Source organism: Ursus maritimus, unplaced genomic scaffold (genome assembly GCF_017311325.1).
Source record: "Ursus maritimus isolate PB19 unplaced genomic scaffold, ASM1731132v1 scaffold_2, whole genome shotgun sequence".
Classification (NCBI taxonomy): domain Eukaryota; kingdom Metazoa; phylum Chordata; class Mammalia; order Carnivora; family Ursidae; genus Ursus; species Ursus maritimus.
In genome coordinates, this window is record NW_024424452.1 from 84,133,021 (window position 1) to 84,156,250 (window position 23,230).

Here is a 23,230-nt window from a genome sequence, read left to right on the forward strand (position 1 = left end):
TGGATATATATATATCACAGGGCTTGTCACAATGGAAATTGTTGAAAACTATAGCAAGCTATGAAAAATTAGAAAGTTTTATTTAGTGCCTGAAAAGAGCCAAATAATACAGAAAGGGATAGCAAACTTTCTCAGTGTCCAGAGAGAATAGAGACCCCTGAACTCTAGGGAAATACAGAGTGAAGGCACCAAGAAGGAGATGAGGACGGAGCTGAGCCCTGAAGAGAACACCAGATTAACGGAGGCTGGCATTAGAGCAGAGAAATTCCAGACATTGGGACGTGGGCTGCTCAAAATCCCTCCCATGAACTGAATCTCACCATGTTCCATGCTCTAAAAATTCTACTCTTGGTCAATTAAACACAAATTAATTATAATGTCTTCTATGTGCAAAGTTGCTAGTAAATAGACACATTCAAAGCATTAAAGTTGTCTAAATGAAAATTAATAAATTTCATTTCCTGCTTTGGGATGCTACAGAAAAGCAGATTAGTAACTATATTTACTTTTACTGTGTTCACTTTAATCCACAATACACTCTTTCTAGATTTCCCTATCCTCATTCAATTATAATGTTGCTGTCCAGCACCATTTTTAAATGATCTGCATCTAATCCATGAAAACAGAACTGCTTCCTGACTTTGAACTAAGCTAATGCCAAGTATATTTCAGGACTCATTTAATTGAGTACATTCCTACGCACACGAGAATAGGTAATTTTCAAGACCACTTAAAGGCCCTTAATGATTGTTTTGACATGAAGTGATATATTTAGTGTGTTTTATAAAATCCAGGCCAATGGTGAATTCATGCCTAGCATGTTATCTTATATTGATTAAATAGCATTCTGCTCCACTATCCAAAGAGATTATTCCTTTAACAATGAGTTGTATGATAACCTTAAATATATGTACTTAACAAAACTGCAGCTAATATTTGTAAAATGCAAGGGTCATTTCACTTGGCCTGCTGAACAGGATACAGAAAAAATTGTGAACATGAATTCAGCAATGTGACACAGCTGTTTAGAACAGGAAGCAAAGAAGAATGCCATAATAATCGACACAGGACTTTGAGGTATATTAAGTAGGAAGGATGTCATTGCTTATGCTGGACCTTAGCCCGAGCTGCAGCAAGCACTCTTGCAAAAACAGCCGTGGGAATTTTAATGGCCAACAAAGTTCAAACTCTTAGTTTTACCTGAAATCCTAAATAAAAAATGGCATTTTAACACCAAAATATATCTATGCATTGATAAGGTATACTCAAATAAGAAAACATATAATGTTTTGTCATGCTATTTAATAAAATTTAATTAACATAATAATAAAATTTATTTAACAAGCTTTCCAGTGTGCTCACGGTACTCTGAAAGTAAACAAGAAGAGAATGAATATTATGTACAAGAAGGTTTTAAAATTTAAATAACAATATTCTTATAAGGAAATGTGTTTTTAAATTTAAGATAAAATTAGAATTCATTGCAAAGTTTTAATTGTTCTCCTAGACAATTCTTTAGCTTTAATGGTCTTTCAAATAAATCTAGACATCAGTGAGGGATAAAGAAAGATTATAAAAGGAGTAAAATGTTGTTGAAGAAAAAAACACACTTATTAGTCCTTAGAAATGAATCACTAGTATTGTGAAAATTTCCACATGTTAAGAGAATAGACTTAACTTCAGCCCTGATTGTTTCCACAACTAAACAAATATATGCAGTCTTTTGATCATGTTTTCAGGGGAAATATAATTCAGAGATCCAAAATCATATTTATGAAGCAACACTATATTGGCAAAAATATGGAAATCAGAGAGATTGCTAAAAATATGATAGATGCATTTATGTGTCTGTATATATGTGATATTATGTATATGGCTTCCCCTAAATACTTGCATTCATTCATTCAACAAATAGTTCAAATTGGCAGGAAAAAGCACAAGCAAGCAAATACACTTAAAGAGATACAGCAGAGGGGCGCCTGGGTGGCTTAGTCGGTTAAGCGTCGGCCTTCAGCTCAGGTCACGATCCCAGGGTCCTGGGATCGAGCCCCACATCAGGCTCCTTACTCAGCGGGGAGTCTGCTTCTCCCTCTGCCTCTGCTGCTCCCCCTGCTTGTGTTCTCGGGCACTGCCCCACACCGACAAATAGATAAATAAAATCTTTTTAAAAAATTTTTTTAAAAAAGAGAGAAATAAGCAGAATCGGAAACGTCTGGGTGTGTCTTTCAAATTAAAGGGCTGACTGCATGGAGCTAAGACCAGTGAAGTTGTACATGGCCTTGCTCTCAGAGGCCCCTGCTCTGTTGAGAATGCTTTGCAGTCAACTGTCTTGAAATAATTTTATCTTTGAATTTGTGTTTTGTAAGTGAAGTTCAATGGGACAATGGAACATGCAGTGTGAGCTTGGAGCCTTGGATCATGTGTGCTCCTGCCTGCCATTACTTCTGAGGATAGGTTCTCAGCCACCTCCCACCCCTGCATGCCCAGGCCCTATCCTGTTCCTGCTTCTACAGCTGTCACCATCCACCATCCACCCCTGCAGGGACCTGAATGTGAGGATGGAGGGGGCTGGGAGCTCTGGCCACTGGAAACCATGTCTCAGCAGGAGCAAACCTTCCATACACTCCCCACCCAGGTACCAAGCATGTCTCAGCACCAAGGTTTAAAGAACCCTGGGGGTCAGCTGTCTGCCAAAGACTGGGGCCATTGGAAGAGATGTCTGGCTCAGCTGACCAGACCCCACCCCAGGCTGAAGCACAGTGCTTGTCCCACATCTGGCAGGAAGGGCAATCCCACAGCCCATCTGGCCAGATGCTGAGCTCAGCCCACAGCCCGAGGCAGGACCTCAAGGACCAGCATGGGTCTGCACTTGGCCCACGGGTATCCTGGTGCCTGGGGATGCTCCCTCCTGACAGCATGTCTAAAGGATCTTCTCCTCCTCCCTGCGACTCTCTGAAGTCTGTTAGCATGGATTTTACCATCCATCATTATTTTGTACAATACCAGTTTTAAATACAAATATCAGAGCATTTAACTCCTTCATGGACTCAACCAAGTTATACAATTTGTATAATTGTGCCTCCAACTGACTAGAAGAGACACATACAAGCTAGACTTAGGAAGGTTAAATGAGGACCTATTCATTTATATTCCCAGCAACAGTATAAGTGTTCCAGGTTTATCAAGACATTAAATTAAGTAGTACTCCTTATTGAAGAGTATAAAAGATTTTTTTTATGAAAAAAAAACCTTTGTTATATAAAAGAAAGCTAAATATTAAAATATATGCATTCTGACAATTTATGGATTTAATACATTAAAAATCTTTAAAAAAATTTTTTTTGCTTATATGTGTTTTAGAATACTTAGCAACAATATTCTTAAATTTATTTTGTACAGCACATGGGCAATTATACTGATGAAAATTGATAAGACAATAAAGAACATCACGAGCATCAATAAGAAGACAACTGCTGGTATATAAATATATATATAATAACTGGAAAAGAATTGATAATCTACATGCAAACTAGTATCTGAAGACAAATACATTAAATAGGATTATTTTTAAAAATATTTAACTTTAATTCATATTTTATAGTATATAGTAAAATAAACTCCAATAGGCTTAAATGGTTCAATATAACCATTATAATTATTTTAACTGAATCCAAATTAGAATATAAATCTGATATACAGAAGAATAATATTCTCCTTTTCAAAGCAATAGAAGAAATCATAAGAGGAAATACTGACAGATATAAATATACAGAAATCAAATGAAAACTGATTACACTTGCGGTAAGCACAGCATAACATACAGAGTGGTCGAATCACTATGTACACCCAAAACTAACATACACTGTGTGTCCACTATACTTCAGTAAAAAAAAAAAAAAAAAAAAAATGAAATGAATACTAAAATCTAAAAAAGTCAGATTTGGCAACATTTCCGTCATCAATTAAAATAGATTAAAATCTACACTATCAGAAGAGATCATTCAAATGTGTACCAAAAAAAAAGTATCAATCACTACATAAAAAGAAAATTCATTGAGATGGAAAACAAAGAAATTAGACCAGAAGCAAATGTTCATATTTATTATAGTGAAAGAGATATAAACTTCAGCCAATTTTAAGCACCTTGCAAGAAAGAAAAGGATTTTTTAAGATTATCCCTCAAATCGTAACACAACCTGGAATTTGTGTACTGTTGGTAAGATCATAAGTGGTTACCACTTTAGTGAAATTTACTATAGTTATATGTATTTTAGGTACGGTAAGTTATATGTATTTTAGGTATGGTAAGTCTTAAAAGTATCTTCTGATATAATCACTTCCCTCTTCGTTGTAATTACCTGAGAATAAAAAGACACGACATAACTAAGATATAAACAAATAATGTCAAAATAGAGAAACATATAAATCTCTAAATAATATTGGGTAGCAATTAAACTATTGTTCTGTGTAGAAACACAAGTAACAGCTTATCATGTAACTGAATAAAGAGGCAAAACATAAATTTTATATACACTTTGATTACAACTATAGAGACAGACATGCATGAAGACAAATTCTGAAAGGTCACACCAGAGTAAAAATTGACATTTGGAATAGGCAGAATAATGAGGACTTTTTCCTTTCATCAAAAATTTTTCAAATTAGTGTATTCAGAATTTAAGGACAGAAAAATTTCACTCCCGCATATACAATCTTGAGGTCGTACTCATGAATTTTGGTTGTGTTCATGAATTTGTGGCTCTTAATTGGTTTATAATGGCCTCTGGAAAAAGGCACAAAAATATCTCTCAGTGTTAGGCAAGGTAACAAGGAAAGCAGTGATTTAGGACATTATCTGTTACTGTTGTAAGGTGAAATATTTGAAGAAGGTGAAATATTTAGAATTTAATCAAAACAGTCATTGTCTGGATCCAGTATTCTTTTTCAATCCTCTCACTTCAAACTTTCATCTTTCTTTTAAATGCACAACTCTTGGCAATGTCATCTTTCTACTGTTAGTCTTTACTGAATATATAAAGAATTCCTTTTGACTGAATGAAATAAGACACTCTACAAACTTGTAACACTGAAATTCAACCACAGTCATGCTTTGGTTCCATTATTATCATTATCATTATTATTATTATTATTGGTTTTTATTTTCTCTACACAGTCTTGCAATGACGTGTATCTATTCACACACACATGTGTATCTGTCTTGCTTTTTCTGCTTCAGAGAAATATCAAAAATACAAAATATTCAGTATAATTTTAAATGTTGAGTGTGAATCATCAATGTCAATGTGAGTATCCATTTTAAATTTAAATACTTCTCCTAATATGAAGTTCAAAGTATTTATCTTAGTTGGTGGCTAAAAGTTTCCCCTATTTGAACGCTATCACAGTCTCATTAAGGTTAATTACTTTGTTCCTGTGTGAATCTTCTCCAAACTTATTTTCTACCCAAGACAAACCTGCACCTGGTGCCCATTCTTGGTACTGGGAAGGCATCTGCATAGCAGCCATCCCACTCCCTCTATTCCCAGGTCACCAACACACTGCTGCAATTGCAAGGCCAGGCATATGCGTCCCCACAGATACCAACAGGCTGTGTCACATGCCCGGCACTTTCCAAAAACTATAGACAAGGAACAAGAGACATTCTGTTGCATTCTTCCGGTATCAAGGTGATCAGTCTTTTCTTATCACCACAGGGTTTCAATACCCGTGCTCCAAGTTCCCATGCTTCTCTACTTCACTTTGAAGAGCGTTCCTGTTAACTGATTATATCAAACCTTCTCTTTAAAACCTGAACTCCAAAAGGCAGGGGTTGTTTCTTTGTTGTACAGTCTGTACTCAAACCAAAATGCAATAATTAACATGTGTTTCACAGGCATCCATTAATAACAATTAGCAGAGACACTGAAAGGGAGATTTGTCCAACTAAAGTTCCCAACCACACTGATTAATAGTGCTTAGATTGGTGCTGATCCAGATCCCACCAGAAAATCCACATAGACAAGATGGAAGTGTCATATGATTTGGAATTGTTCATTTACATGGCCCATGTTTACTAAATGTTGGACTTAAGAGGCAGTCTATTGCTTTGGTTAAGAGTTCTAGCACTAGAATCAAAACTAGTTGGGTTAGAATCAAGGCTCTGCCATGTATTTGTTTTATGTTTGGTTTGGTTTGGTTTTTAATTTTTGTCAAGTTGCTTAATCTCAGTGGCTTTCAGTTTCCTCATCTATAAAATGAGAATAATAATCATACTTACAACCAGAGCTGTCGTGAGAGTTTAATGAGGACAGCATGCATGGTGCAATGCCTGGAATAGATTAAACACGCTAACTCTGCTGTTGCTACTGCTACTACTGCCAGTAACTTGTGACAACATCAAAGACATTACTCTGGGTACCATGACTGGTTAAGTAAATATCTACTATAAACAAAGAGCAACTTCAGTCTGGGAGTTTAGGGGAAAAAATAATACTTTTCTTGTGCCTATCACTACTTAAGATGATTTCATGAGTTTGCATTTGCATCTCAAGAAAAGATTAGTAGGGGCGCCTGGGTGGCTCAGTCATTAAGCGTTTACCTTCAGCTCAGGGCGTGATCCCAGAGTTCTGGGATCCAGCCCCACATCAGGCTCCTCCCCTGGGAGCCTGCTTCTTCCTCTCCCACTCTCACTGCCTGTGTGCCCTCTCTTACTGGCTGTTTCTCTCTCTGTCAAATAAATAAATAAAATCTTTAAAAAAAAAAGACTAGTAAGTAAAGTATGTTCTTTTTAAGATTTTTGTTTTAGTAAGGTACATTCATATTAGAAGCCATATCTCCTACAAAAACTTTATATTTTTACTTTCTTTTCATAAGATGAAAAAGTCAAACTTTTATTGTGTTTATATGAGTTTTTAGATAACTACACCTGTGCTTTCTTTCCTTTGGAGACAGTAGAGCATCATTTCCCACATCAGTCATTAAATAGATTTCAGAATTTAAAATTACATGATAAAAAGTATTTCAGAAATATGCTTGATCTTTAATTTCTACTTCTCTGATAATTAAAACCATTAATACCCCAAACAAAATTGAGGTAAAAGCAGCATCTACCAAAAAGAGAAAAGAGTTTTCTGATTTAGGGTCACTAATTAATATTTTACATAAAAATACTACTGTCAAGTTATACTATCTATTATTCTCTGTTCCCAAAGTAATCTAGAAAAATGTCCATCCCTATATCTTAGTTTCATATTTTTTCTATATAGAAGGCTGTTTTCCCCCTTGTCAAACTTTTCTTCAAGATTTAACTCAAGTCTCAACTTTTTTAGGAACACCTTCCTGAACGTCTCAACCCTTAGAGATCATTCCTCTGAATTCTTTTAATGACATGTCTTAACTGCTTATTTACCAGATGTGGTAGGCATTTTCTAAAATGGCCTCCAATCATCCCCACCAGCTGATATTCACACCCTTGTGTAATTAATCCCCTCTCTTTGAGTATGGGCAGAACCTAATGACTTTCTTCTAATGAAGAGAATAGTACAAAAATGATGGGCTATCACTACCAAAATTAGGTTACAAAGAGACTATGGCTTTTGTCTTTCATGCCATCTCTTGCTCTTTAATGGAAATTACCCATGTGAGCTACCCTGTTTTCCCACAGAGAGGCCCACATGGCAAGGAACTGAGGGCAACCTCTGGCCAACAGCCATCAAGGACCTGAGGCCTTCTTTGTCCAACAGCTCATGAGGAACTCAATCCTGCCAAAAACCATGTTCGTAACTAGGTGGACCCTTCTCCAGTTAAGCCATGCAATGACTACAGAACAAACCAGTACCTTGACAGCAGACTTGGAAGAGACCCTGAGTCAGAGGACCTAGTTAAGGCATGCTGGGATTCCAAATGAACAAAGTGTGATATAAAAATTGTTGGTTCTGTTACAACACTAAGTTTTGGAATAAATTTCTGTGCAGCAGTAGATAACTACATTAATTTAACTGCATATCGTCTCCCGAGCTAGATTATAACTGCTCTCATGACAGTAACTGAAATTTTGACTCTCCATCCCTTGGACAGTGACCCTCACTGTTTGATAATGGTGATACTACAGAAAAACATAGACAACAATTTTGAACAATATATAAAAATCATTACCTTAAAATAGTCGCTATAGCAAATACAGAGAAATTACAGTCTATCTTCAAGGATCCGTAGTTTAATGTGCAAGAGAGAGAAAATATAAACATTTGTATGTATATGTGTTTATAATAAATGTCCAAACAGAAACACCAGACATTGTAGAAATGACCAATTTTAGAAAGGGTGAATATTTAAGTAATTATTATTTAAGTAATTAAGTAATAAAAGCAAATGAAAAGAAAGTATGATTTCTAGAGAAATCAGAAATTAGTATGGACTATCTGAAAAATACGTAAGAAAAAGAAAATACTAAATATTACAAAATATCTTAAAACAATTGCGGCACTTAATCCTAAAAAAAAAAAAAACCACTAGGGATATAATGAATATTAATAAAACTCTGAAGTCATACATACATTATCTCTAATGATGCCCATGAATCTCATGATAATTAAATCAATAACGTCAAAAGGATGAATTAATTGAAGAACATTCAAAGCAACTGAAGTTGAATTAATACTCTAAATAAGTTATTAATGAAATATACACTCTGCCAAAGAATAACCTGACAAATATTTAAGATATCTTCCGGCAAATAGCAAATACTCTTCCAACATTTTTTCATTGAACAAATAATTTTTAAGTCCCTACTAGGCAACCATGCCCTGTGCTTAAAGCTAACCATTGAAAGCCTAATATGTAGCTAGCTGTATTAGGTGAATTTATGTGACTTCTTTTCAATTCTGTAAATTTCAACCCATTCTTTTCAATTCTGTAAATTTCAACCCATCTACTGAGTTTACTATTTAAAAAAAAAGCTGAATATGTTTGGCACAGGTCATAAGGAAGAATGTGTAGAAGGCATTTTTCTGAAGAAGAACTAGAACAGACTGAAATCAAACAGAACAGATATTAAGCACCTCATATCTGACAGCACTGTGCTTGGCACAAGGGAACCAACTGTGGAGGAGACAGACATGATTCCTTTCCCCATGGAATTCACAGTCTTAGAAAAGGGAGAATAAAACAAACAAGCAAACAGAAAAACAGCAATAAGTTGGAATAAGTGCAAAGGTGGAAATAAGCAAGCTATCGAGAAAAACAATGGGGAAGAGTAGCTGCTTAATATTACATTACCAAGGGAAGAACTCTCTCACTTTCTTTGTATAAAACAAATGTCCATGATCTCCATCCATTTTTATATTGAGCTGTTGGCATTTTTGTGTCAATTTGTAGAACTCTTTATATGTTAAGTAAATTATGTTTAGTCTGAGATAGGAGTTGCACAAATTTTCTCTAGTTTGATGTTTCTTATAAGCAATTTTGACCACGCAGAAAGTTTTCCTTTATGTAGTAAGTAAAATTTATTACTCTTTTTCTTATGGTTCCTAGTTTTTATCATAGTTGGGAAAGCTTTTTCATGTTGAAATTATATAGAATTCTCCCATGATGTCTTCTATTACTTTTATGGTTTATGTTTTACATTTACATCCACGATTCATTTGAAGTTTCTTCTGGCATAAGCTATGAGGTATGGACCCATTTTTTTCCAGATGGCTACCCTGTTGGCTCATCATTATTTATTGAAAAATCCATTTTTCCCCCATTGATATTATATGTACTGCAATTCACATATGAATTCTATATTTTTTCCACTGATTTTCCCTCCATGCCCAGAACCAAACTGTCTTATTAATAATTGAGGTCTAATAAGTTTTCATCTCTGGTGGGGCTAATTCCACATCATTGCTCTCCTTTTGCTTAATTTTCCTGGCTATTTGTGCTTGTATGTTTTTCCATTATCAACTCTAGATCAGTCTATCTCGGTCCAAAAATATCCTGTGTTTTTGTGATTGTCACATAAATTTATAAAATGAATCAGGAGAAACTGACAAGATGCTGAGGCTTTCCATGTGTATTATTCTAAATATTAAAGTATGCTTCGGGGAACATTAGAAGCCTTTAAAAGGATTTTTTGCTTTTTTCTATATAGAATGTTGCACATTTCTTGTTAAGCTTAATGCTATTTTATATATATATTTTTATGGTGAACGCTGGGGATCTTTCTTCCACTGGGTCTTTTAATGGCTGTAACTTTGTATATATAGAACCATTGATTTTGTGTATTAATTTTTTCTTTCGCTGCTGTTTGGAATTGTTTAACTCTTTGTAAGAAGTTTCAGCTGATTCTTTTGGTTTTGCAGGTACACAAATACATAAGCTGCAAATGTTTTCTTATTTTTATATCTCTAATTTATTTCTCTTATCTAATTGTACTCTAGAACAATGTTAAATAATAGTGGTGATAACGGACATCATTGTCTATTTCTGAGATTATTAAGAATGCTTATAATGTTTCCCCATTAAGGATGATACTGGATTTGGGATTGAAATAGATACATTTTATCAGGTTAAGAAAAATATCTATTTCCAGTTGTACTAGAGGTTTTCCTTTTTAAGTCTGAACATTACATTTTGTTGCCTTTTCACAAGTATGAATATAAACATGTGCTTTGCTCCTTAAATGTAATGTTACTAGATCTGATGTGAAATGTTGGGGCTCAGGAGCAAATGGTCAAGACAGAAGTCTTAAGACATTTATTGGTGCAAAAAGGTGTTTTTATTACAGCATGGTGACAGGACCTGTGGGCAGAAAGAGCTGCCCTGGGGTTGGGAGGGGCTGATTATATACTTTTCAAGTTGGGAGGGTATTAGGGATAGTGAGAGTCTCTAAGGAATTTGGAGGCAAGATTTCCAGGACCTTGAGGGGCTAGCTGTTATTAGGAAAAGGTCATTTACTATCGTCTAGTAAAACCTGAGTCATGAGACCTCAGATGTATATCAGTGGGCATATGCTTGGAGAATGACTGCTAACATATATGTTGGGGAAGTAGAGATAAAGGAAGTTTCCAAAGAGATTTTTACAGGATCCTGGAGGTTAGGATAATATCAAGCTAAGGTTGCCTTTGGCCTCCAGCAAAGTACTAACATTGAGGCAGCTAAGCTCCTTGAAGAAGGTCACTCTACCTGTCTCAAGTACTTGTCAATGGGCTTTAAGTTATAAGAAGGGTTTTTTTTTTCTTTTGCCTTTGTTCTCCTCATCAGATTTCCTTTTATTTACTGAATCATTATCTCCCTGAAATAAACCTCTTTAATCAGGATTTTTTTAAAGATTTAATTTATTTTAGAGACAGAAAGAGCAGAGAGAAGCAGAGGAGAAAGAAGAGGGAAAAGGAGAGAAACTGTTAAATTTTCTTTTTCTGCTCTTTGGAACACTTTAAATACCATTAACGTTATCGGGTTTTTAAAGGTCTGGTAGAATTCTTTTTGTGAAACCATCAGAGCCAGTTGATGATGCGTGTGGGGTGTAGATTTCTCTGCCCTGGCCCCCCCATTCCCAGTTAATTTGTCTGTTTTTGTTTTCTATATATTTAAGAGTCTTTGAGATAATTATCTCTCTCTAGAAATTTACCCATTTTATTCATTTTTAAAAAATTATTCACCTAGGGGCGCCTGGGTGGCTCAGTCGTTAAGCGTCTGCCTTTGGCTCAGATCATGATCCCAGGATCCTCAGATCGAGTCCCGTGTCGGGCTCGCTGCTCAGCGGGAAGCCTGCTTCTCCCTCTCCCCCTGCTTGTGTTCCCTCTCTCGCTGTGTCTCTGTCAAATAAATAAAATCTTAAAAAAAATTTTTTTAAATAAATATAAAATAAAATTATTCACCTAGAGTTTGGAAAAAATCTCTCATGGCTTCAATTTCCAGCATATTGGAGTGATTTTCCCTATTATCCTTTCTTATGTTATATATTTGTACACTCGCCATTTTTTATTTCATTAGCTGACATTTTACTTCTCCCAAAGAAGTACTTCTAGTCATCTCTTACCTAATTCATTTATTTCTGCTTTCATGCATATTGATTATTGAGTATTTTGCTTTCCATGGGTTGATTTTCCTGTTGTTGCTGTTGTTTTCTAACTTCCTAACCTAGTCCTCAAAGTAGTGAATCTATACTTTTTCTTCTGGGATTTGTCTCATCTGCATACTACAGATTCTAATATGCTGTGTTTCCATTATATTTATTGTCTAAACTTTAACCATTTTACTTTCGATTTCCTCTCGGACATGACTTGAAGAAAGAGATTTTTAAATCTGATGAACTGTGGTTTTAAATTTTCCTCTCTTTTTATTTTTACTGCATTAGTTTTGTTGCATTGCGATTAGTGCAGTTTTCTTTGTGTACATGTTTGGTCTCTGTTAACATTCTGTAGTCACATGTATTCTCTGTTTTCAGTTTTAAATATCAATTAGATGCACTTATTAATTATGTTGTCTAGGTCTTACAGATTTACATATTTTTGTCCACTTGATCTGTCAAGAACTATGGAAGAAAATTAAGAGTCCTCACTCTAAGTGGCTTCTGTTTCTACTGCTAATCCTGTTTTATTCTCTCAGGGGTATGGAGATATATTTCTCTATTACACTTTCACTGTGAATGTTTCAATCCTTTATAAAGTATTTGTTTGTCTCAATTAACATTATAAAGTGTTCTTTTTGACTCATTTAATTTGACCTATAACAAATCTTCCCTTATATTAAGACCACGACCTTACCTTGTTCTTTAAAAATTTTATTTATTAATTTATTTGTTTGTTTATTTATTTATTTATATTTTTAGGAGGGGGAGAAGAGGGGCAGAGGGACAGGAAGAGAGAGAATCTTAAGCAAGGTCCATGCTCAGCACAGAGCCAGACATGGGGCTTGATCTCCTGACCCCGAGGTCATGACCTGAGCTGAAACCAAGAGCCGGAAGCTTAACCAACTGAGCCACCCAGGCAAGACTTTAGCTTGCTTTTAATTTGCATTTGAAATAAAGGTACTTATTTTAACTGCCATTTTCTTGCCTTCTATTGTCCCAGTTTTGTAAATGTTATTTATTTCTACTGTCATCACAACTAACATTATAGTCTCTTCTGTTACCCTCATGCCCACATTTGTCTTACTCTTAGCCAAAGAGTTACAAGGGTCCGGTGCTCAGGGCTAGTACTCTTGCTGTAGTGTTTTCAGACATCTCTTGGAGGACAGCAGTTCATCTTCTAAAAAATTCCTGAAGATGTTTCAGCGGAACAATATTCCCTGAGTTATCCATGTTCAAAACTGATTACTACTGCTTTGTACTTTAACATTTTTGCTCGTTATAAAATTCTTAAGTCATACTCTTCCTCCAGATTTTGTAGCTCTTGTTCCACTACCTTCTAGCATTGAATATGTTACAGAGCAGTTTAAGGTCACATTAATCTTTTTCTTCTACACCTGACTTCTTTCTTGCTCACCCAAAGGATTCTTTCTCTACCTCTGATGTTAAGCCATTTAACTTGGGTATGTTTCCATGTTGGCTTTGGGGCAATTTCCACTGTGCTTGATATGCTTTTTCAACATGTAAACTCAAGCCTTCTTTATAGAAATGTACTTCATTTGTGTCTTTCATTTACTTCATCACATAATTTCCATGTTTTTTTTAGTGACTCCAGTAATATGCATGCTTGATTTTCTTTTCATTTTTCTATAGCTACCATTTTCTCTCTAGTCCTTTTAAACTTCTAAAATCTATTTCATTTTTCTCAAGTTTTTCACACCCAACCTCTAGATCTTTGCTGTTTTCAGCAATGTTTATTTTTTCTTATTTTCCTTCCAAGTTAACATTTACTTCTGTGACGGTTTTATTTCTCTCTTCCATTTCTTTCTCGAGCCCTTCCGTTGTTACCTACCATCTCTTTTCTGAGTTCTTGTATTTCTGATTTGCACTAATCCTTCAGAGACATTTATTTCTTTAAGGTTTTGGTTTATTTTTAAATTTATGGTACAAGTTCAATAATAATTTGTGTCTCTTTTACACTACCTTGTTTTATTTTTCTCATAAATTTTTCTTACCTAGCTTTTGGGTTTCCCCTTTCATTTTTTCCTGTAATTTTTTTTTTTTTTAAGAGATCTTGGGCTGGTTCTACTTTCATATTGCAGTACTGAAACGGGTATGTTTTTTTCTATGCCACAGTTTGCTGGAGGTTCACGTGGGGATGGGAGGGGTCCAGGGACATGTTCCAGAATAACAGCACTTTTTCTCATGATAAAGGATTTAGTTTGTATATTTATTTGCCTTTTGCATTTCCTCAGCCAATGAACATAGCAGCTGTGGCAGTTTCCTCTTCTCTGCTGCAATAGAGAAGAGCTGTTTGCTGAAACAACGGCTACGTTTTCATATGCTTATTAGCCCATTTACTTGAGTGCTGAGAACCAAACTGGGTCTGAGAAAGCCCCTACCCTCTGCTGATGCACCCAGTGCACCTATGTATCCTGGTACAAAAATGGAGTTCAGACACTGAACCTCAGTGTATGTCCCTCGTCTTCAAAAATAGCCCTCTTTAATGCAGCAGCTGCATTCTGTCTCCACTCTTGCCCATTTCTCCAGCCTACTACACAGTGTCCACAGCTTTGGGCAGAAATTCCTTTTCACAGGTGGGGGGGATCTGGGGTTTTAGCAGTCTCCTAGTTTCACCAAAAAAGGTTACATGTTTGTTTCTCATTCACCTTGTTGTTTTGGATGCTTTCCATGAAGAGAATAAGATAATGTGACTTTAAACCACCACATTCAAATCAGAAGTCCTATCCTAAATTCTTTAGTTTTTAGTCTTAAATATTGAATATTCTCAAAATCCACATGTTTTATATGTTTAGGAACTGAGTTGGAAGCACTCAGAAATAATGATAGCCATCTGCTTTATGTCTGGCACTGTTCATACACATACATTTATTTTCTTGTGTATTCCTCCAAGTAGCCCTGCATCTAGGTATTATTATCTCTATTTTACAAATGAAGAACAGAGCCCAGATTTCAACCTGGATCTATCTGATGTAAAAGCCCACGTTCTTTACTCCAAACCACACTCAAACTAGTTCTATTCTCCAAAGATAATTTTAAAATGTTTAATTGTTGTGGAAACCAAATAATTCCTGCTTGATTAGATTGTGGCATTATTTCTTTGTTTTGGAATCTAAATTTCTTTAGTCTCCTCCAAATGTTTTTTTTAAACCACTGGTTACATATAGGAGGAAAAATTTTAAGACAGAAATGGTTCCATGTTGTCAAATGAGGACTTGACTTCCTCAACTGTAAAACCACAAAGCCCAACATAACACAACCAATATGCTGTTTGGTTTTGTCCCCTAAGCAACTGACCAAACAGTACTATACATGGGCCTGCCAATGGATTTGACAAAGATTAAGAATGTTGATACACCTCCTACCTAAAAAATAAACTTTGAATAAACATAACATAAATAACAAACAGAGGAACATTCAAATGACAAACAATTTGAGAGTAAGATTACAAATGTTTCACTTTGGACAGAATTGACGTAATTATTTCATTAATGTTTTAAAAACTTGCTACATGTATAAAAATTCCTGGTCCAACATTCCAAACACAGTTACAGACAGAAATTAACAATTGCTACTATATCTTTCTTGCCATTGAAAACAAGGCACTGTACAAATCTTCTGTTCTTTCAAAATAAAATTTTATTAAAAATTTTCAATGGATATCCTCTAAAGATAGCATTAAAGAGAAACACGATAATAGAAGAGCACAGTACTTCAAGTGAAGACCTGTGCTTCTGTACAGTTCTTACAGTATTAGTGGTGTAAATTTGGATAAGTTACTCAATTCTCTAGCATCAGTGACTCTGTGCAGAAAATACACTTGGAAATGACTTTCTTCAGTGTTTCTGTGTGGTTAGCACCTATGTAAACACCTAGCATAGTTCATAACACATAGTAGATGCTCAGTAAGTATTGATTGAATCCAAATAACATTAAGAACAAGTTCTCGTTTCTCTTTTCTATTGCATTTAGAGCTAATATAATCATAGTAATTAAACTCTACTCAGTTTTTCTCAAGGTTATATTAGCTGTTATAATTAGCTTTAAATAGGGGCACCTGGGTGGCTCAGTCAGTTAAGCCTCAGACTCTTGATTTTGGCTCAGGTCATGATCTCAGGGTTGTGAGATCCAGCCCTGCCTCAAGTTATGCACTGGGCATGGAGCCTGCTTAAGATTCTCTCTCTTCCTCTGCCCCTCACCCACCACCAGCTCCCCCTCCACTCACAGGCATGTGCGCACTCTCTCTCTCTAAAAAAATAATAAAATAAATAAAATAAAATAAAATAAAATAAAATAAAATAAAAATTAGCTTTAAATAGATATTAATGTTCCACTTATTTCTTCCTCTATTTTTGGCCACGACGTAGAAGCAAGACTTAACTTTGACACGGACTCAGAAAGTCTTCTATACTTTTTAAAAAAAAAATAGATCTATTACTCTGATGAATTAAAAGGTTTGAAAAAAATGTAGGCTGTGGAATAAAACAAACATGAATACCAATTCTGGATTTGCTGCTTACTAGTTATAACAAGCTATTTAATATCTCAGTGTCTCAGTTTCCTTATCTGTAAGATCCTGACAGATTGGTTAGAACCAAATGGGATAAGGTAGGAAATAGGCATTCAGTAAAGGTGAGATCTTCCCCTATGAAAAATTCTAGAAGTCTTTACAGTTCCAACTGTGCTTACACCCAATGTATGTGTCCATATACCCCCGGGATCTAGCCAGAGCTCAGCCCACAATGTGTTAACACATAAGTGTTTATTACTTTGCTATTAGAAGACATTGCATAGCTTGCAGACAGGGTGTATTTTATTGGTTACAAATTTGAGAATGCCTAGTTTTTTTCAACCCCCGAAACCAAAAAGCATACAATTTAGTAGGAAGATAAAAACGAACCAAATAAGTGCGAACAAGACTGTGTGTGGTAAGCGTGGAGCAAACAAAGCCACTGAAGAGGAAGACACAAGATCTCTTTCATCTGGGACAATATGTCTAGTGGTTACACACATGGAGTTCGAAAGTGACTGCCTGTGCTCCAATCCTGCCTGACCACATACCGCATGTCTTTGGGCAACCTACTTAACAATTCTTTTAGCCTCGGATTCCTCATCTTTAGAACAGACCTTCCCAGAGTTGTTAACAGAATTAAAGTGTAAAGCCCAGCACCCAGGATATGTGAGTTAATGATAATATTGCTACTATCTAAGTCTCACAGTGAGTATATTCTACATCTATCCCCATTTCTATCAAAGACATGCTGTCAGTCCCACCACAGAATGTTGATGATGGTGATCAAACAAACAAGTAGCTACTTGCTATTAGATCCTAAGTGCCCAGATATGTTTGGAAGAAAAAAAATGGAAAGAGTAGCATTTTAGGAAAGCAATAAAAATATAATAACACACCGGACTGCAATAGGAATCTAGGAAATTTCAGTACTTGTTTCTATAAGTCTGGATTGTTTTAATTCGAAGTTGAAAATGCTTCTTGCTTAAATTTTAGTTCTTAATTTAGAAATAAAAAGAAATAAGGAAAGACAAGAAGGTCCTTTGGGTGGTTTATTTTTCCAGAATAGGGTATTTTACTTCGGTCCTGTTTTCTGGCATTCAGTCAGGCGAACTGCTCAATGGACCTGACTTGGATTTTGTTGAAACCACAAAGCCAAGAGATGGCGCCTGGGAAGCCCATGACTAACTTCCATCCTAAAAATAAGCATCTTTGCCAGAAATCTGTCGTTATTTCAGGCAACGTGAAACTCATAGTCAATTGAGGCAAGAACAACAAAAAATACCCATCAATACCTAGAGCTATGAAATTGCCATTAAATATCATTTGCACTTTAAATTCCTAAGAGCGATTGTTTTATATGTTGCCCACCATTTCATACTTGTTCTCCATGTGCCCTGGATATGACAGGAAGCCTGTGAAAATGTCAGTATAAAGGTTTAAAATTTTGTTGTAAGGGGAAAAAAATGAACTACCTTTTCCCATAAAATAATATGCCTCAAGATAAGAACACGTATTCTGAAGAAATCATCATATCTACTCAAATATTCTCTTCTGGAGGGGGAAAAAAATCCTTTAATGTCCAATAGGTGATAATGAAATAAAAGGTGGTCCATATGTAATATCTGAAATAATGTTTCAGAACAATGTTAATTCCTTGTGCAAATACTCACAATATAATGCTAGGCAGGGGGAATGAAATATAAAATAAAATATCCCATACAACTTTCATTTGAAATGGAAAGAAAAGAGTGAAAGGAGGGCGAGAGAGAGAGTTGACAAATGAAATATACCAAATTTTACCAGTGACTCTGTTAGAATTCTACTGATTTTGTTGTTGTTTATATTTATTTTCTAAGTTTTCTACAAGAAACATGAGTTGCTTTCAAAAGCAAACAAAAAATCTGAATCTGAAATATTCTCTGTCAAATGGGATACTTCCTGCCCACTACACGGATGTTTTCCATCAAGAAAAACATGACCAATTTTTAAAACTATGAAATCATAAATGAGGAAGCCCATATCTTCAGTTAAAATATTATTTATTTTGGATGCATTAACTCCTGTCAAGCAACCAATGGGCTGCTGAAACAGATTCAACAACAGAATAATCCCTAATGGCTAGCCTAAAGTAAATTTCCTTTTTAATTTGACCCTTTAGTTAAAACTCTATTAGCAGTCAAGAATACACTCTTGGATATTCTAATGGAAACTAAGTACCTTAATGTAGCTGTGCGAGGAAGGGCTTGATTTAATTTACACTGAACATTTTTTCCAATCCTCCAGGTTAATGAGAATATTGATCAGGCAGGCAGGAGCTAGAACACCCAGTTTTAATATGGTTGGGGCTCCCGGCAGTATGGAGAACATAAAGCTTAAAATTCAGCAAAGCAATTAACAGGTAATAACTACACATCCCAGGGCAGGGCACACTCTCATCCCTACAGAATCCACTCTGCCTGCCCAGCACTTCCCCAGGGCCCGGCATTCTCCTTGGCTTTCCTGAGCCCTCGAGCTGGCAAGGCAGAAGGGGACCACAGACGGCCCTTCTGTTAAGCATCTTCCTCAGCTCAAAAAGTCAGATATAATCAGGGGCACCTTGGTGGCTCAGTCAGTCGGGCATCCAACTCTTGGTTTTGGCTAGGTTATGATCTCAGGGATGAGAGGGAGGTAAGAGAGAGCCCAGTGTCCAGCTCCCTGCTCAGTGCAGAGTCTGCCTAAGACTCCCTCTGTCCCTCCCCTGAGCACTCAGGCCTGCGTGTGCACGTTCTCTCTCTCTCTCTTTCTCTCTTTCTTTCTCTTTCAAATAAATAAATAAATCTTTAAAAAGATAAAAAGTAAGATATAATCAGATTGGCCCCACAGCCTCAGCAAGGCTGAAAATTCTGAGCCAAACCAGGGCTGGAATCTAGTCGACACATGCATACACACACACCACAGAGTATAACTGTCATCAAGCTCTCAATCTATATTCTAGAAAGTTGGTTTGGTTGCAAGAGTTAGATGTATCAATTCTGGGGAAACTGTCTACTACTGTCTACAACTCAGTAGGGATTCCAATATGGTCCCCTTAAACATGGTTATTATTAATTTTACTAATATTTGACAGAATATGAGTTTTCTAACCCTTTCTACCAATAAGACAATCCATTTCCCTTAGATCATACGTATGGCAAATACCTAACAACACAGAGTTACTATGAATTTTAAAAAGAGAGAAAACCACTTGAAGCTAACTTCTTCTGAAGTCCTCTCAATATATGTACCTTTAGGGAGATTATGGCAGAGAATACAATCCTTTATATTGTTCATCTCTATTATAAGGTATGTATATTCCAAAGGGTGCACAGAAACATGTACACATAAGAAATTTCTGTTCATATTTGTTTGTCTCAACCATGTATAATTTTTTGTGTTTTACAGTTAACATAATTTATTAGAACAATGGTACTTGCATGTGACTTGTAAGTTAATATATATATTACAGATATATACTCAATATTTTTATCAATAAGTGTTTGATTTTAAAAGTTTGAAATCTGATGATTAGAACTGACAAAGAAAAATGTCTATATAAATACTGTATATATAAAAATCAGTGTATTGATCTCTATTTGAGCATGTAACTTTACCCAACTGAAGGCAGCGAATGGTCCATTTCACATGTAGCTTATTGTAAGCCCTTCACAGCCAGAAAATATTACATATTCTGTCAATACTATTTCCCATGAAGTATTCCGTGATGTCTCAGATGCTTTTGGCTAATGGCCTTCAGCTTGATTTTAATCGTATTAATCCTCTAAATCTCAAATCCACGAAAAACAACATGTACCACAAACTTAAATATATATTTACAGACTATGTTTTAAAATATACTATTTGTAGCCCTATTTGTATTAAAGAAAAGAATTTTAATTTTAGAGAGAGAGAGTGAGATGACTCTGAAATTCAGGTCAGTTTGAATTTGATCTAGATTTTTCCTCTGACTAGTTTAATCTAGATTTGCTGATGATCTGTTCTACCGACTAAGAATATCTATTTTGGAGGGCTGTCTCAGCTTCATAATTTTAAATTCCAGTTCAAAGGACATGAATGAAGAATGCCTTGGATAATAAAAGGAACAGAGTAAAATTCAATCCCACATACTTACTTGCATGGCTCAATAATGTTAATCATCCTTGTGTAATAAAAATGGAGCTACCGTCCAGTGAAGTGGTCCAGGTGAGATGAAAGAGAAAGTTAATCTCACTTGGGATCCATGCCCCAAGATAATGTTGTTTCTTGGAATATAAAAACAAAGTAACCTCAGAGATGACATCAACACTTTCCCCTGCTAACAGTTTCAACAGTTAACAAATCAAAAGCAAATAGCATGTACATATTTGTCAGCCCACTGGCAAGGGTTCCAATACCCTTTTGCCCCCTTTATCACACTTCATTGTGTTGTTTTTTTTTTTTCCCTTTCTGCTACTTCCTTTATCTACTTCCTGCTCCTTCTCTGGGTTTTTATTTTCTTCCCCTGTGTCTTGCGACACCTTTAAGAGGTCATGCTAAACAGGCTGTATGGCATAATAATTGTTAGTTAAAAGGAAAATTAAACTATACTTCAGAGTCTTGGTTGGGGTTCATATCACTGAGTTGTTTTATTGACTATTTCCACTGTGAAAACACCTAGTGGTTCAATATAATTCTTCCATTTGTTTTGGATTTTGCTTGCTTTTAAATATTTGGGGCAATTTTTTTATGACTGCTTCTTTCTCCAATTCTTTCCAAACAAAATAAGAGTATCTTTTAAAGTAAAATATTCAAAAAGATTGTAAGGAGTTATAAAAAATCATAATCAGAGAAGTTGGTGCAAAATCATTGGAAAGACAGGAAAAACAATCTGTCAATTCAAATGAGATATTTTTCTCCAATTTCTGACTAAACTGTTTTAGTTTCTGAAAGAACATGCCCAAGGATACAGATTTATGTAATATCTGAGAATTCATGGACAATGAAAAAATGTAATAGATAATGTAAAATAGAGAAAAATGTTATTTTCACAACAGAAGGAAAAGATGACAAATATCAGAAAGAATATATAAACTGGTAAACAATTTTAAATTCAAGAAAATGTCAAAAAAATAAAAATTAAAAAATAAAATCAAGAAAATGTCTAAAATGGTTATGAATACATAGAAAAAGATGTAGTTACATACAAATAAAAAACAAAATATACCAAACTAGTAGCACTTCCTTTTTTAAACACGGCTTCTATGGTGATAGTTGAACTGCATAATATCCCTTAACTCCAGAAAAAAATTGGCAACATTTCTGAAGCTATTCAGATTCAATGACATGGAAATTTAAAATGGGATTTAGTTAGGAGGTGCCTGGGTGGCTCAGTAGATTAAGTGGCCGCCTCTTGATTTCGGCTCAGGTCATGATGTCAAGGTCCTGGGATCAAGCCCCAAGTCTGGCTCCATTCTCAGAAGGGAGTCTGCTTGAGGATTCTGTCTCCCTCTTCCTCTGCCCCTCTCCCTGCTTGTGCTCACTCTCTCAATCTCTCTCACAGATAAATACATAAATCTTTTAAGAAATGGGATTTAGTTAGGATAAGTTTTCCATTCTACATATAAATTTTTAAAAGTACAAAATGGTGTTAAACTGCTGCCATTCATTTACTCACTTAAAACCATAGTAATTGGGCACATACCATTTCAACTCTTACAAAAAATATGTTCAGTCTTTAGCCAATTGCAAGCTTTGTATCAGTCAATAATATGAGATGACTAACAATAAAAGCTAAAAATCTTAGGGTTAACAAAAATATTGTATTATAGCAAGGAAAGTATATAGAATTATATTCAATTCTATTTGATTCACATCTGGACAACTGTATACAATTACCCATTTTAAGAGAGGAAAGTGACCAATTAATGTATCCAAAGAAGGACTATCAGGTTGCAAGGTATCTTTATCTGGAAACCATTTCATAGAAATATTTAAAAACAGATAACCATCTTCAAATGCTTACATTCATGTCATTTAGAAGGAAAAGAACTTTAAAAGATCAGTAAAAGAAACAGATGAAGAGACTTAGCTCAATACGATGAAGATTTTTCCTAATAATTAAAACTGGTATAAGATGAGACATATTCTGCCACTCAAAGTATTTGAGGGCGGTTTAAGTGATCAACTTCAAGGCTTGGAATGCTGGACTGATAGATCAATTCCTGAAATCAAAGATAATTACTGTGCAGTGAAAGAAATACGAAGAGAGGATACATATGAATACAGGTGGAGGTACACCCTCCTCACAGAAGTGGGGAAGTTAAAGGAAGCTTTCTGGAGAAGCCCAGAAGAAATAAAAATGATGTGAATTTTGAGTGAAGAGTTGGATTTAGCCAAATGCAGGAAGCTCACAGGGGAAAACAATACAGGTAAAACCAACAACATCAGAGAGAAAATAGTAGCTGTAAGACACTAGAAGTATTTAAGCCTGATTCATCTGCTTTTCAATTCCCATGCTTCTCTGAGCCAAAACAGCTTTTTTGGGCTACACGTATAAGGATGACTTTCAGGCTTTTCTGTCTTCCTTTCCTAGGTTTCAAAGTCTGGACATAGACTAATGAAAGGCTGGGCCTTTCCTGGGTCACCTTATG

The 23,230-nt window shown here is 35.4% G+C and overlaps 1 protein-coding gene across 1 annotated transcript in view; it reads right to left on the reverse strand.

The window, feature by feature from the left end:
• Nucleotides 1-23,230, reverse strand: part of HMCN1 (hemicentin 1) — a 469,289-nt gene that overhangs the window by 372,634 nt on the left and 73,425 nt on the right. The gene's annotated exons all lie outside the window — the stretch shown is intronic.